The sequence below is a fragment of the Melanotaenia boesemani genome, chromosome 2 (genome assembly GCF_017639745.1).
Source record: "Melanotaenia boesemani isolate fMelBoe1 chromosome 2, fMelBoe1.pri, whole genome shotgun sequence".
Classification (NCBI taxonomy): Eukaryota; Metazoa; Chordata; class Actinopteri; order Atheriniformes; family Melanotaeniidae; genus Melanotaenia; species Melanotaenia boesemani.
In genome coordinates, this window is record NC_055683.1 from 27560093 (window position 1) to 27577337 (window position 17245).

General features: G+C 36.8%; 1 protein-coding gene across 2 annotated transcripts in view; it reads right to left on the reverse strand.

The window, feature by feature from the left end:
* Nucleotides 1-16554, reverse strand: part of gcgra (glucagon receptor a) — a 48709-nt gene extending 32155 nt beyond the window's left edge. Inside the window, exons 1-2 of one of the 2 annotated variants that reach the window (XM_042005609.1) lie at nucleotides 16491-16554; nucleotides 13832-13934 (exon numbers count right to left, since the gene is read on the reverse strand). The gene's annotated coding sequence lies outside the window, so the exon portion shown is untranslated. Of the gene's footprint in view, nucleotides 1-13831; nucleotides 14664-16490 lie in introns of those variants that run through there. The other variant, XM_042005600.1, reaches the window with a different exon arrangement.
* Between the last annotated feature and the right edge of the window lie 691 nt (nucleotides 16555-17245).

The window sequence follows — 17245 nt, forward strand, 5'->3', positions numbered from 1 at the left end:
GCTGATTGGTCAAACTGTGTGCTCTTGGCTGGCTGGAACAAAAACCTGCAGCCACACGGCCCTTTGCTGGACCAGTTTGACATGCCTGCCTTATAGCATCGTTATCATCCTTGATCTAAAATAACTAAATTCCTTTCTACCATTTGGCAGGAAAAGCAAAGTAGCTTATCTGCAGCTCCATCTTGTCAGACATACACAAATTATGCTTTGCCAGTTTATCACCTCTCGAGAACATGGATGCACGATTAAACGCCCACATAAACACACTCTTAAAGCAGAATGGCACACATACATTAGATGCTTGAGTCCTTTTGTATGTTCATTTTTGCATCAGTTACTCATATATAGCTCCTAGAAAAAATTTTGTTTTCTTCTTTTTTATTTGGTTTGTTGTTCATCTGACTTCTCATTAGGAAAAGTCAGATAAATGAAGCAACTACTCAGACTGGGCTGCAGAAGCAGACATCATCTACAAGTCAACACACTCAGCCAGATATATGGTCGAGTTAAGAGCTAAATGGAAAGCTTATCTATAAATTTGGTCTTCATGTTCTTGAACATCAACCTGGTTTGTTTTTAATCATTTAATTGGGTGGACTAGACCTACAGTATTATAGTTCTCCGAGTCTGCATCTGATGTAGTTTATAGGCTGCAATAAAATACTTCCGCCTTTCATCTTTGAGAACTGACATGCACTGTGCAGCATCAACATCTTAGTAATTCATAAGAAAAGTAGCAAACAAGATATCCAACTGTCATGCAATATCAGGAAGGAGGCTTGAAGAGCAAAGAAAAGCAACTCAATAGCTGCTGAGGTAATATATGTTGGTAGTGCTACGAATAAACCTAGACTCTCTGTGTGGGTCTCTGTGTTATCATAATATATACATGCTGTCTGTCAGCCAGATGACACTCAGTTGTAAATGTTGCTAAAACCCACACATCCCTGCAGCCTGTTAAGGCTTCAGAAATATCACCTGACACTGGCTTCTTATCTGAATAGAATTGTCTTTATTGTGGCTGTACAGGCATCTATACAACGAAAGTGAATTGTCAGTTTCTGTAAAAGCATCTCTAAAAGTAAAAAGGGTTCAAATTAAAATAACTTATAAATAAACCAGATAAGACAATAAGAAGTGAAACAAGCTGTTCACACTTTTCTTTCTTTCACTCAAAATTAAGTCTGATTTGCTTTAATCTACTCTTGCTTTGAGCATTGTGAAGAGCTTACACACTAAGCTGAAGCTCCCTCCATGATCTCCAGTTAGTCCAAAACATCCATAACAATAACAATGATCAAAGCCGACCCCATAACACCTGATGGGATGGGGCTACAGTCATGGTGTAGATGTGTAATTATGTGAATGAGTGATTGATAAAACATTTAAACACTTTTCAGCCTTTGTCAGACATGTTAGAAGTAAAATCGGTTGTATTGATCAGTGATGGATGTTGCTCAATCTGACGTTAGCTTGTGTCTGTTGCTGTACTGGGGCAAGAAGATAATCCCCACATCTCTCCTCCCCCCGTAGTTTTCATCTCATTTGTTCACACACCTCGTTTGATTTCATTTCTTTTAGTATTGATCGTGAAATTTGTTGTTCATGGTTAAGAAAATGTGTTAAACAACAAATTAATACATAAATTACTCGCCTGCTAATCACTGGGATAGGCTCTAGCTTCCCCGCGACCCTGAAATGGAATAAGTGGTATAAACATGGATGGTTGGACATAACTTATTATTAAATTGGCCTTATTATTAATCGTTATTAAAACATCAGCAAATAAAAATAGTTATTTCAGCATTTATTTAAGAATATTTACAGGAGAAAGGTCAATTAGCAAAAAATTTGATGAGTAAATATTTAACCAAATTTATTGGTATGTTCTTTAGTTGTTTGTGTTTGTTTTTTAACTATTCCCCCAGCAGCACATGGACTTTTGGAGAGCATAAACAGCAGTTTACAGCATCAGAATATCAGTGTTGGAACATTTGATGTGTTTAGCCAACTTGAGTCAGAGAAGAGAGGTGAGCAAGCGTAAAGAAGATGAGGTGTGACAGGAGACAGCAGCACAGCAGAGGTGTGAATCATGGCCCAGAGAGAAGAAACCATCAGGTGAGGCGGCTGCTGACAGGTGTGGTTACTTCTGTTATGTTATATATTTTCAATCCCAACTTTAACCAAATAATTTTTCTTTTGTGACCCTAACAATGGTTTTTAATATTTAATTAATCACAGATGACAGCAAAGTAGAAAAGGACTTCCTGGTTTGGGTGAAGTTTAAAGTAACTGAGTACTAAACTAGTATTAAGTACTGTGCAGATGTTAAAAATGGCAAACACAACCATATGTCATTTTAGGGCCTGAACACTCAATAAGTCCGTAAATGAGACAAAAAACCAAATATGAAGGTGCTACAGCTGCCTGTCATTTCACTAATTACCCTCTCATTTTGCATGGAAATGCCTGTGTGTCGTCACTCATTTGAGATTGGTCATGCTCTACACACCTTACTCCCTGCCTACTGAGGATTGGCACCATACACCACACCTCTGCCTTCATCAAGCTGATTGGCCAATCATCATCCCTACAGCCACCTGATGAGGAAATAAAAGCCATCTGCAACTGTGTATTCTTTGGCAACTGTTTGCACAGACAGTCTGCTCTTGGTCTGAGAGCTTTGGTTATGAGCATGTGCTTAGTTTGGTGGTTTTGTGAATTAGAGAAACTTAGTTTAGTGTAGATCTCCCACAGTGTTAAAACTGTTTGGGCTTTTGTGTTCTCCTTTTGTGGTTTATTGATGGATAGTCTTGTTTTCTTTTGTTTGGTAAGTCTTAAAGCCCTTTTGGGTTCTCCCTTAGTTATCTTTTGTTAGTTTAGTGGTAAAATTAGAATGTGTTGGGCTAGTTAGGATTGTAGTGGTTTATAATAATTTTTTGGTTAAATTTTAGGTATTGCAGCAGCTTCACGTTTTGTTACTATATATACTTTGTTTTTACTGGCCTGTTTTGAGTTAATTTTAGAAAAATAGTTCTTATATTGATGTCTTGATTTAAGCAGCTTCACTAACCCCAGCACTTGACTCGCCACCTTTGTCCTTGTATTTATCCTCATTCCCACTTGTATCAATAAATTCTGTTATCTCCCGGTTTTACATCTGTCCACAAGTCTTATTCTTTTGTTACGTCCATCATACCCCTGTACTGGGTCGTAACAGAAGGGATAGAACTTTATAATAAACAGTTGCCATTTATAACAGATTCTTTCTTTTCTTTTTTCTTTTTCTTTTTCCCCATTTGTAAAATCCAAGACAATAATTCAACATCTGCCAACAAACACTTGAGAATAGCTGATGAAATGACTAAAGTCATCAATAAAACTTGTAGTTGTTTCATGTTCTTGTAAAAGCCTGCAGTAGCTTCTGTGTGTGTTACATGTGCAAAGAGGTCAACGTCTCCTCCTGTGTACACAGCATGTGGAGTCCTATGTCCAGCCCCCCAGGTCACTAACACACTGACATCAGCAGTCTCTTCGGTGACGCAGGAGGGCATGTTGTTTTCCTACGTCTGCTAACACTCCCTGCCACTGAAAGCTGAAGAGAAAGGCTTCATTCACTGAAAGGTAAAACAGACAAAAAAAAAGAAAGAAACATACAGTTGGAAGGTATTACTCTAACAGCATCTGCAATTCAGGTCCCTTAATTCATATCCAGCAAACCCTTTACTTTTAGCAGCACTTACAGTCCTGGTAGTCCTAAAGGACTGTGCTTTTCTATACTGCAATAAAAACTGAAATTACAAAGTTTGTTATTCAATTGAACATTTATTTTTTAATAATGAAAACTTTGTAGGTTGAGTTCATGCAGTTTTGTTTGATGGTTTATTACTGATAAACGTTTTGAAAGAAGTTTAGATTAAACAAATTTTTTATGTAAAAAATACCAAAATGTCCCATTTTTTAATTAATTTAAAATTATTTTTTATGATAATAATTTAATAATTGATAGGTTTGAACTAATTTTCCTCTCCGTGATTATTGCTGATTTTATAGTATTAATATAAATAATATAATGAGGGTCATAGGTGTAATTATTTCTGCAGTTAGAGTTTTGAGTTTTGCTTCTAATTCTAATTATTTTCCCTAGAGTCACAATAATCCTCAAAATCTAAAGAAGCCCTGTACACAAGATAATTTTTCATAATTAAATCTAAAACTTATCCTTTCATGTTTAAATGTCAGAGGAAAGATTTCCAGAAAGCCCTGCAGAGATCGAGCAGCTTTGGCAGAATCACTGACATTCACATACAGATTTTGATGTGCTTCATGTCATTTTAATTTTGGATACTGCGTAGCTTATGTTTCAGTTTGTGTGAGCAATGCAGCAGCATACACACAGGTTGAGACCATGAGTCTCGTGTTTTACTAGAGTCAGATTCTTTTTTATGCCAACCCTTTGGTACTAGATATCCTATGGGTAGAATGTGACAGATAAATATGCATTTCACTCAGTCTACCTTCTAGATACCTAAACATGTTACATACCATTGGAAAGCTAAGATTCCAGGCTATAATCATAACTGTAGATTCAGTAAACACTTATTTTTAACCAGTTGCCAATGCAGTTTATCTTTTAAGCCTTATTGTACTCCAGCAGCAGATGATACTGCAACAAAAACAGTCCTGTTACATCAGCAAGGGTCCAGTAAAAGTAGTCCAGTAAAATAGTTGGTCCACATTAAGTCTATCCATAAAAACATGTTTTAGATGAAAATGGAAGGATTTTTAGGGTTAAACAGCTTTTTCTGATTAAACGGACAGCCCTTCCCAACGTGTGCCGGATAGTTCTGTCAATTTTTTTTCTTCTTATGTTTGTTTGTTTGTTTGTTTTTTTTGTTTGTTTAAAATAAGCAGGTTTGGTTTGTTAACCTTCCCATAATAATCTTGTTTATCATATTTTATTGCTATTACTGAAACTTTTGAAATCGTATAAAACATATTCAAGTCACCTGAACCAGTGCAGGATTCACTGAAAATACCACATGTTGATGCAATTTAACATTTTTGTCCTCATTTCTCTTCTGAATTATTGAGACATTTTCCGCCAGATGAAAAAAAAAAAAAGAAAAAAAAGATCTATCTCCCCCAGTCTTGGAAACTGTCTTAACTCCTCTGGGTTCGGTTGCTGTAGCTCATCATGCGCAAAATGCATTCAGTAAGGAATAATGCATCTTGTCTCCGATTTCACATATGTTACTGCCTCCACTTTTCACAGCTCATGTCATCTTGCGAATCCATTCTTAAAGAAAAGGAAGACGAGGCTCCCTCCGTGATTTGCTTGTTTGTGAAGAAAGCTGGGCACACAGATTCTCTGAGGACTATCCGCCTCACAGGAATCAGCAGCTCTGTTTGATGGAAACGCTAAAACAAATACTTTACAGTCATGATCCGTTCTACTAGCACTGGCTTTTAGGAAGGGTTATGTAGCTTCTCTGACATGAAAAACCCAAAAAAGCAGGTTGTGTTTCATCAAACTTTCACAACTGTCTCTGCTCATCTAAAGTGATGTAAAAAAAAAGTTTTACCAAAAAGAAAGAAAGTGCATTCAAGAAAAGAGCAGTAGCCTTTATAAAGCAACAAAAACCCATGCCTTGAAATGGTCAGGGGACATTGAATGTAAAAATCGCTTGTTTTGTGGATGGAGAAATGTTGTCGTTTGTCACACAAAGCCCATGGTGAAGACACGGTTGTAACATGCTTCCAGCTGAGCAGCCATCGAGATAAAGTGACTGTAGCTTGTGCTCTGTTCTGTGATAATAGGTTGTGTTGGGGAGCAAAAGGCACCGTACTTGACCCTATACCCACACAGATTGCGAGGGAAGAGGGGATATTTTTAGTGCCTCACCAATGAAGATCGGAACAAACAGAAAATGGCTCAATAGTTCTGCCTCCTCCAGGGTTTCCAAAGCAGTTAAAAGGAATCTAAAGCTTTTTTGTGTTCTTTGATCCAGTCTCTACACTACATGGAAATGCCTCTCTGCATGCAAGAAGTTTCAGTTATGTTATTTTCTTCACTGCCTGAAACACGAGCTTTACATAAACACTACTGCCAGCTTTGAACAAGCAAATCTGCTCATCCAGGTGACCAGTAGTAACCCTGAAGGATCCATGTGCACATGGTGTCTGTTCAGTTGGTGCTGAAGCGTGTAGGTTGGTCATTAGTGGGTAATAATATAAGCCACACTGAACCTGATTGTGTGATTTATTTTAGAGGCAGACAGCACAAGTGGTGTTTCCATCATCGCAACCCACTGACTTCTTCCAGGCCAGCATGACTTATCTGAGTCTTCAGAGATCTCAGTCATGACCTCAGCAGTGTGAGGTCACATATCACAGTCCATCTATAAGCCTGATTGAATTTAATGGGCATGTCCATTTTCTGTAGCATGCTATTTATCAGAGACCCTAAGAATTCAGGTTAAGTATTAACATATGTGAGAGACCACTGAAATATCACTGGTGTGCATCTGTTGTGCTCAAATAACAAAGACATGTGGCTTTCCACTCTCACTGCCACACACCATTCAATTTCTAAAATGAAAGATGCTGACAGATTGATATATGTGAGTTTAAAATACTGCATTATCAAATTTACAAAAACAAAAGAATCACTAATGTAGATGTTTTTCATTTGCAGTTTTAGATGTTGTCAAGTAGAAAAAAGCCAGTGTTTTTTCATCCCGACAAACATTTTTAAATAAATTGAAAGAAATGTGTAAGTTTCAGGAAGCTCAAGTCATGATGTCATGCCCTGGCTCATTTCTTTCATCTGTCATTCAGAGACAAATGATGTGAGTGCTCCTGGGGTTTACTTTCCATGTTCTCAGACAAATCGGCTGCAGCAGTTGGTATAAGAAACTGGAGTCTTCATTATTCTAACAAAGTTAATCTTTATGAGCACAGAAACAGACAACAAGAACTGCACAACACTTGGGTCTCTAACCTGGTTCTGTCAATCTCTTCCATAGTCATTACTTTAACTTTTAATATTTTTTCCTCTTTTTTTTTCTAAACATAGTACATTCATTATCTGCCCAGCAGTTTTTACAGGCATGTCTGAACAAGCCACATCCCCTGTGCACTCGGGCCTGTATTTATGTAAGTTTTAAATTTAACAACTTTCTTAGGACTTGTGTGAAATTCTAAAAAGAAAAAAATGGAAATAAAGAACATAAACAACTTGATTTTTGCTGTTGTTCTTTCTGTGAATTGACTCGAGTGTCAACAGTCTGGTTATTGTCACCACAAGATCCAAAAAAAAAGAGACAGCTGACACTGTGCAGGAGAGACCGTTGACTCTGAAGGTGTTGAAATAACATTTTCATTCAACACGGCTACTTTTGCCACAGGAAATGCAAGCATTACAGCAAAAAGTTGGACTTATAAAGGGAAACTGTCTGACACCTTTAATTAGCCATCCAGATACCTGACTAACAAGTAAAATTGGCATTGTTGTAATCTATTTCATTTCACAAAGATCTATTAAATTTCATCAAGATCTAAAATAGCTTTTTAAAAAGATGCATTAGCTCAAATAGCTGTTTTACAATGGCTGAACATGATTTGATTTTAAATAGTCATTTTAAAATAGCATCATTAACGGTATGACATTTATTTTAGCAGTGAACATTTTATGTTTTAAAATCTCTTGACATCTCTTAACACCATCAGCTCCAAAAACAGCTTTTCAACCTCACAGGACTAAAGCTCAAATAATCCCGTGTGGGACTTTGTTGAACTGACTCAGTGAAGACAGAAATGACAGTGTTTGGGAGTCTGGCTAATATCCAGAAGGAATGCGGTGAATCTTCGTGCTGTGAAGCTGAAATGGTAAAGCTCTAATGGAGAACCATCAAAATGATGCCTGTAAATTATGATAATAGGTTTCTTATGTTTGGGGTGAGAGTGGAAAAAATGTATGACACAGTCATTTTGACTGTGCTGCACAAGCACTGATCACTTTTGGCCAGCTGTGCTGAATGAAGGGGTTCTTTTGGTCTGTCAGCGTGATTAATTTCTCTATCCCAACTGCAGAGTGGACAACATCAAAACATTGTCTTGATTTGTTCACCGGGACAGGAAGGTTCGATGTTGGCGGTCATCCAACATCTTACCTTAAATGATGGAATGTGCTGTTCTAAGTATCTGACCCTGGTTTTGGTACTGAACTGAGGAAATGGCAACAGACACTGAACAGAGACCGGATCAGCAGGGCATGTCTCAGATGGGCAGAGAGAAAAATGGTTTCCAGCCAAGCTGTTACAACGTGCACATATCTGAAAAGGAACATGAACATGGTTTTCTCTGCACTAAGGCCTTTGTGAAGAAAACAAGATGCCCCAGTGAACTTTTACTGCTGTTTAATCTGATGCTTTAACATGTAGCCATGTTTTCTTTATAAGCCAAGAACTAATCACATTTTCCATCACAGCTAAATAGTGTGTTTGAAAAAGGTTTCAGTAACAACAGCAGGAGTTTTTTTGCTACTGGCACACTATTGAGTGTTCTTGATAAAATTGAATAAACTCTTATCAGTTTAACACTGCATGTGCTTGAAAGTTGTAAAGCAAAATCACGCATCAGATTGTTGCTTGAAGCAATGTGGGAGTCAATGTATATTCAATGAACTGCATCTGTTTCCTTCTACTAACAGGAAGGGACTGTTTTTTTTTTTTGTTTTTCTTTTTTTTTCTATTCAGTAGTGTACTTAAACTCTATGTACAACCACATGTATGCATGTGAATGAAAGAAAGCATCATAAAAGTCCACAAATTTTATATCACTTTGTGCTGGACACAGACAAAACTACAACTCAGCAGAAGGCTAAAACAGTCATGAGTCTATTTTGTTTGTTTTTGTGAAATCAACATGAAATAAAGAGAAGTTCCAATCATTTTAAATCCTGGCCTATATTTCCCATCTTGTCTTGATCTTTTTGGGTCCAAGGAATCAGTCCATTACTGAGCCAGAACCAGCAACCACAAGGAAATCAGCAGATCTCATGGTCAAAGGCCTTGTTTTTGCCACTAACAGGCTCAAATTTGTATGTATCTGAATTTAAACTCAGAAATAATCCTTTTGGCAGAGCCATTTTGCTGACTGCATTAGGAATCTTCATCCAGCTTTCTTGTAGCTGATTTAACCAACACCATATTCTTGGATAGCTTTATCTTTAGTATTTCCATATACTAGAGAGGTGGTAGCAAACCAGATGAAATTATTTGGGTAGGTTGGAAGGATAAGAAGTCAAGATACACAGGATGCATATACACACTTCCAGAATTAAGGCACGAGATGCTGATCTGGCCAGTAATAGTCTTTCCTTTCAGCTGCTTTTGAGGAAATGAAACACCATTTACTGGATAATAATAAATATTCATCCAAGTCTTTATCTTGAGTTTCACCTCTAGGATTGCACTCATCCGTGGACAGTTTTTCCAAGTTTGGCGTCAGCTTTGACAACTTGGCAGCAACAGATTTCCGCCTTAGTTGGCAGCAAAACTTTAAGTCCAAGAAACCAAACCGTTTCAGGTTTAATGGAATTTTCATTGTTGCTAACTTTTCCTCCTCCTCTTTCGATGTAGGTCCTCATCTTAACTCTGACTTACAACAACCTGTAATGATTTGCTATCATCCTTAGTTTAAGTGTATACAGAGTAATCTGCTATTGCATATCACTGCTTCCTTTGCAGAAATTCAGCCTCAGCCTGTAGACAAACTGTGTAGATGAACAGATTATTGTTAGTAAGCCAGTGATCATGTTCGTTGGTAAGCTGCGTCAGGGGTTAACACAGTAGCAAAATGGCTGCACTTTAACTTATTAAATATTCATATATATCAAAATTAATATATATATAATATTGGTGGATGGTATGGTATTACCCTGCTTTCTTCTGTGGTTGCTGGTTGATGTGAATGCTTTTTCTCCATATATAATTTGGAGGTGCATCAAGAAATTAATTATAACCTATAATTATGCTGTAGTATGCAACTTCTAGTCGCCGTGTAGCTGCCACATTACTGTAACAGTAGTGCTGTAATAATAATGTATTTTAGCTATAATTATTATCTTTTCAGAACCCTCACCATCTATTTTGTTTTTTTATTATTATTATTTCTAATACTTAACATTCAGTTATATAAGAATAAGAAAACCTTTATTTGTCCCTCAACAGGATAATTACATTGTTGCAACAGTAAGCAGTAGTACACAAAAGAGTACAAAAACAGTATCAGAGAACCAGTCTGGCTAAAGATAATTAGGTAAATAAAAGACTAAAGTAAACTACAACAATTTAAGCTAAATAACTTAAAATAGACTATGGGGAATTTAAATATACTATAATAAACATCTACAGTATGTGGTCTAACAGAATATTAATAAATAGCAGAAGAGTGTAAAATTTAAATTGCTGCATAGAAATCAATATTGCATGTAATAGTAGAAAATATTGCCCAATTTTTGAAAAAAATGGTTATAGAGACATTGCATAAGTGCAATGGGAGCAATCTACATGCATTCACTGCAGCGCCTGATAGCAGGGAGGAAACACCTGCAGAATCTCCTCCTCCTCCTCCTTATATTGCCTAAACTCAACTAGAAAACAACATTGTCTTGTGTTGATGTGTGACTATAAGCCAGAAATTAAGAAAAAAAATAGGTGTATCTTGTTGTCAAATTTCAATCCTAGAGTTTTAACTGCTGTGTGTAATGGGACCATGCAACGGTGGAGATTGACATTTGTAGTTTTTTGGAGGCAGTGACAAACTTCCTATAGGTCCGTAAGTTCCAAGATGTGCAATACCTCCTACCATGTTGTTCCCCTTGGTTAAAAAATATAACAGTAACTTTCCTTCTATACTTGAAATTAGTGCATTTTATGATATTAAAATAATAATAATATTAGACACTATATTTGGCCAGTTTACCTGACTCACCATGGCTCATCAGTCATTAAGATGATACATTCTTGACCCCATTACAAGAAAAGAGCAATTGTAAATTAACTGCATATTAACATTACATTGAGATAACTTGAATCTGGAGGAAATATCAGCCATTAGTCTTTTTTTTCTCTCATAGTCATGCAAACATTATGATTAGTTTAGCAGAATTCCCAGTATGATGCATCAGAGTGATGCCTCTTTTATTTTTTTTAGAAACTGCATGCCTTGCCCTCAGGGCAGAGGCTGTACATGATTTATATTCCGTACGGCTGAATCGGAATTGTTAAATTTATTTTCATGTGGATGTGTCTGTATGTGTGTGTTTGTTGACAGTGTGTTAGGAGCAGGGAGACACGCAGGGCAAAGTGGAGCCTAACAGCAGTAGCTAGACAGACCTTTATCGCTTCTCTGTTACAGTCCAGAGTGACAGCTCTTTGTAGTAGAGGCTATTCTTAGCCCCCCAGGGTCCATTGTGATGGTCCAGTTGAAATGGAGCCCAAAGTGGCACACAAGACATCCGTAGTCACTTTATGTGGGATGACACTTACATATCTCCACCAGGGATCATCGGGCTGATGGTCCCCGGTGATTTCCCTAGTTTGCTCTGCTCTGTTTGCTCAATCTTTCTCGTTTAGAGATTTAGACAGCTGGACTTTTTCAGAAAAAAAACATAAATCACCTGCTTTTAAGAATTATTCTTGCAATTATCTTGGATCTTTTACAGTGACGTGTCTCCTCTGCTGTCCTTAAAGATGTAAAACTTCTCTCCTGGAAGAGTTTTGACAGAATCTACCTTGTTGGTTATTACTAAAGAAACAAAAGCTTAAGGAACACAAACTTGTTAATGATATGTCATTAGGTAAAACAAGTTACATGTAAATGCAGCAGATGCAATCGCCTGATTTAACTCTTCATTCTACCTGCTTAGATAAAAACCTCTTCCTGCTAATCCATCAGACATTAAAACATCCCAGCCATGTTAAAAATATGAAATAACGTCAAAGTAGTCATTTAAAATAGGTTTTTCATGTATTTTTATAAACCTGAAACATCCCAGGAAAAGCCACAGCTTTTTCTCATGAGAATGAATTACAGCTATCAGACGCATTTTTTTGTCAATCAACAAAACTAAGTTTAAAAACATCAGACAGCAAATTAAATCGTATGACAAAACACTAAATAAAATGCTTTCTTTGGCAGATCAGGGTGCTTTATCTAAAAAGAGGTGTGAAAATACTAAAGCACCTACAGTTTTTATTTGTTACCCCTTGAGGACAATTCCAGTCATGTTGCTGCTCTTGTACAATGTGGTGCATGCATATGAGGGACACATGCTAACAAATGCAACCCCTGTTGTAGTATTATTATTCAATCCAATCATTTAACTCATTCAGTTGATCATATACAAACTGGAACTCACAGCTGTGAAAAGCTCATCCAGCTGACTCCGCCATCCCTTTCTGAGCAGAGACTTAAATGTATGCATTGCAAAACTTCATTAATGTGTCTTTTCTATGCATTAAAGACCCGGCACCACCCACTAATGTTTGCAAATCACCACGTAAAATTGCATAGAGCAAGATATCACTCATTCATGCAGTGCACCTGTAAGCATGACCCCAGTTCTTCACCTAAGAGCGAGAATATCTGCTGCATCACTGCAACAGATGTGGTGCTAATGAATAGGCTGTGTTTGTTTAGTTATGTGTGGTAGATGTTTACCAGACAATGGGCTCAATTATGAGAAACACCTTGTACCGTGCAGTACAAGATGCACAAGGTACTGAGGACCCACATGTTGTCTTTTCACTTGCATGATGATGCTCAGCTGGATTTTATTAGTATCAGACTCACTCCTGGACAATTAACTCCCTGAACAATCAAATTAATTTGTATTTAGTGTTCAATTATAAAGAAGTGTTAGTTTTTGGGGTTTTTTTCTGCGTGGAGTATAATTACATCTTCAAATAAACAGAAAAACAACAGAGCATAAAACTTCAACATGTCATGTTAATAGCATAATGAAGATATCTAATTATTGAGTTTGGCATACAGTTGAGTTCTCAAAGACACGGACTCTCACCTTTAACTGTGTATTCAGCTGTTTTGATTTTGTTCAATGTGAGAAGAAAGGTCTATTAGGACAGTTTACTAAAAAATGCAGTCCAGCAGCACTACACATTTCCAATATTTAGAGCATTAAAAAATAATAAAAAGAGATAATATAGAAACCGTTTCAATATTCATTCAATCTGCTGACATGTCACTGCAAATGGATTGACTGAATTAGCAAAGGTCGGCTAGATATAATTCATATACGTTTTTAAAAACATTTATTTTATTAAGCAATATATCCTCATGCTGTGTCTGAAACAGGCTAATCAAGATGAGTAGGTATTTTGTAACATAAAGCACCTCCTTCGTGCATATGTGTACATTCACCACAACTAAAACCACGTGCTCTTTGACAGCGTCAAAGTCAAAGATAAAGGATGGTTCAGATAACATGCGCTTGATATTGGCTCTGATATGCTGCAGTAACTACAGCTGCTTGAACTTACGAAACGTTTCCAGAAATGTAACCTTGTCCCAACATGCACTTAACAAAAAAAAAAAAAAAAAAAAAGAAAGAAAAGAAAGAAAAAACATGGATTCATAGTGACAATATTGTGTGAGGCTGAAGTCTGTTTTTAGATATTTGTGCAAATCACAATCAATATTAGCCTATAAAGAGTCAGCCCAATGAAGCATGTGTGATGATGATGATGATGATGATGATAATAATAATAATAATAATAATAATAATAATAATAATAATAATTACCTCTCACAGCACGGAATTCCGTTGCTTTTCCAAATGTGTCCGTCAGTGCCGCTCATCATCTAAGCAGTTTATTCCCTCTCAGTTCAAGCCGTCTGTAATCCAACTTTCACCAAAAAAAAAAAAAAAAAAGAGAGAAAAGAAAAGAAAAATGACGGCTTGTCTGGGCAGGAAAGTCTTCGTCCTGTCAGCAGAGACTTCAAAAAACTGGTGATGTTCTTTAATAAAACTAAAAGAGGAATAAAAGAAAGAAAGAAAGAAATAGCACTTAAGTAGTCGGTGTGTCTGCCTGTGAGTAGTTGGCACCAGTGACTGAGCGCGAGCCGCCTTGTACTCGCGTGACGTAGGAAGAGGAGGAGGAGGGGGATGTGGGGGGGTCTCAACTTAAAGATGGATGATCTGTGTTCAACCAAAACGTTCAGCGGTGGTGCTTTGTTAAAAGTTCAAAGCGGGTGCTGCCAGGTTTTATATCATTCAGGTAGGTGAGTTGTTTCACATTCACACAAAGGAAACGTTGGAAAGTTGTAGAAATCCGCTTCTATCAGAAGTATTGCTCAAAATCTCCCGAGCTTCACATAATTTATACATTACAGGGCAAAACAGAAAAGACCATGGTGCTGTGATTTAATGAGTCTAGTGAAAACAGAAATGGAAATAAATATCAGGCAAAACTGAGTTTGAATAAAGCACAATTAGAACAACCCAAATTGATCAAAGGTCTTAATCTAAAGTGCTGAACATCATACATAGTAACAAGAACAACAACAGCCCAAACCCACTGTCAAACCTTTGGTCTTCTTTTAACAAATTTTAAAGCTCTGTTTCTTTGTTCATTGCCTCATGTTCTGTTCTCTGTCAAGATGACACTGCTTCAGTGATATTGAGTTCCAAAGCTCTGGGGATTATTCATCACTCCATCAGACCTACTGCCACCGATTTTCAGTCCAGCTCCTGTGTCCTTTGGCATACCTCTTCCTTTTGTCTTTGTTTCCCCATTCTTAACTATTTAAAGTCCCATCAATGGTTTCTGGGCAAAATTTAGGGTACTATATCTCATTGAAACTTTATGGAAGCTATATGGGCCTATAATGTGAAAAGTTGTTTGTTATGTAATAAGACACTGATTCATGAACTGAGTTAGGGACCTTTTTTATTCTTGAATAATTCTTAGATCAATGTTAAGTGATTTGATAAACAAAATCAGTACATTTCTTTACAAATGGTCAGAATTGAGGACTGAAAATGAGTAAAAAATAAATAAATAAATAAATAAATAATAATAATAATAATAAAGAAGCATCATAATTATAATAAACTTTCAAGAAAACTAGAAAACTGTTGCTCAAGACCACTTTAAAAGATTACCATAAAGTCCAGATCCTTGGTAACAAAATATTGAGAGAAATTGGGGAAGGCACACTGTACATGTCAGGAATTATTACACTCACACTGACAACTAATTAGGAACATCTGGATATTTTCTTTACCTTTCTGATAGTTTTGTAATGAGGCATCACCAGTGCCAGCTGCATCTATTCCTTTTTTATTTGTCAGTGCTCAAAATATCAAGTTAAATAATGTAGTGAATTCAGAAAGAATAAAGATTGTGTTTGAGGGATATTGAGAAAAAAATTTGATGAAGAACTCAAATCACTGAAAATGGGTTAAAAAGCATGGAGGATAGATACTGTTAGAGGAAATGATTTGGTGACAGCTGCAGCAGCAGCTGCATGCTGAAGTAGAGACAGTAGCCCAAAGATTCCCCTCTTTGAGAAATATGGCTGGCAGCTATGTGAAACTAGTATCAAATTTTGAAGGAAATGCAAACGGTCATAATTGTCAAAATGCATCATATGAACAAAACTTGAAGTAAAGCAGTGAGTTCCGAATAACTAAGAAAATCCTGAAGAAGGAGCGTGAGTAATGCTGTGCTCACTTGAATAAATACATTATTAGACATGTTCATTGTGCAGGATTTAAATCTCTCAATGACTTCCTGTTCAATAACAAATAAAAATAATCTATGAAGCACAGCATGAGATTGACATGACAGGTATATTAGTGATTCAATGTTTTACTCCTGTTTACTTCTGTTCAGCAAAATCCAGGGGCTGTTTTTGTTGGATGTTCTTTAATCTATTACTGTAGTACATTTGGACTTTTTTGGTGTGGGCTTTTGGCAACTTGTTTCCTCAAACCTCACTCCAATTTCATAAATAGTTTATTCGGTAACTGAACTTTGTCCTGCTCTTTCTTGACGCTTCATAACTCTAATGTGCTCTCAGCTGTTGTTTTACAAAACTTATGTGTGTATTTGTTTATACGGGTACTCAGTATATTTCTTTTCTTTTTTTTCTGAAGGGATTCTAGGGAAAATTTAAGTTCTAAATTGTAGACAAGGCTGAATTTTGGTGTGATCATCACTGTTAACACCAAACTGAAATAACAAATATGTACCTTGAGTGTATTCATCCTAAACTGGCTTTGAGTTTGACTTTTAAGCAGATTATCAGTCAGATTGTGGACAGTTTTGTTGAGCTAGGCGAGATGAATGTTTTCACAAAGAACTGGACTGCATTGAATAATGTCAGCGTTTTCAAAATTCATGAGGAAATCTCAGCTTTCCTGTTGTAGAATGAACAGAGCGAGGCATTTCTCTTACCTTTAACCAGCTAATCAATCACCTCACCCTGCAGTGAATTTGAGTAAATTTCTCATTTCCCTCCAAACCACACACTTCTGAATGCTGTGGCAATGAATCTTTGAACAAAACAGTGTTTTTTTACTTGCAAAACACACATACTGTTGAATGTGAACTTTGCCCATAAATGGAGTTCAAGGACCTTCTGCATGTGTCAATAAGCTGTGTACAGCTTAAGCAATATTCTGCAAGATTCTCATTACAAAACACTACTATTTCTATTTTGTCTTCTATTTTCTATGAGATCAGTGAAGTATTAAATCTGTCCTTTATTACTGATGTATCATTTCTGCATGCTCCTCACATAAATGCTGCTTTTGACCCATTAACGCCTTCAACTTTTCTTAGTTTGCTAAACAATCTTTCCTTTTTATTTACTGTACTGATAACAAAAGCCCTAGATTGCCAGCAGCAGTGCACAGTGTCAGCAGGTCAAATAACCACGTACACATATTTTTATCAGCCGCTTGCTGCAACAGCTGTTGTCGAAGATGTCGAGCTTTGAGCAGGGTAAGAATTGGCGAGCAGCAGCTCCTGTGACTTTTGTCCTCTTGATGTGAAACACAAGATATACAAGAATAACTCATGACTGAGCGTTGATGTTGAAACCGCCTCCAGCTCTTTTGGGCCACAGTGTCACACAAAATACCAGGGTCCAGTGGTCAAGCATCACAGCCTCTGTATTGAAAAGCTGAAATGCTTTTAGATCAGATGCA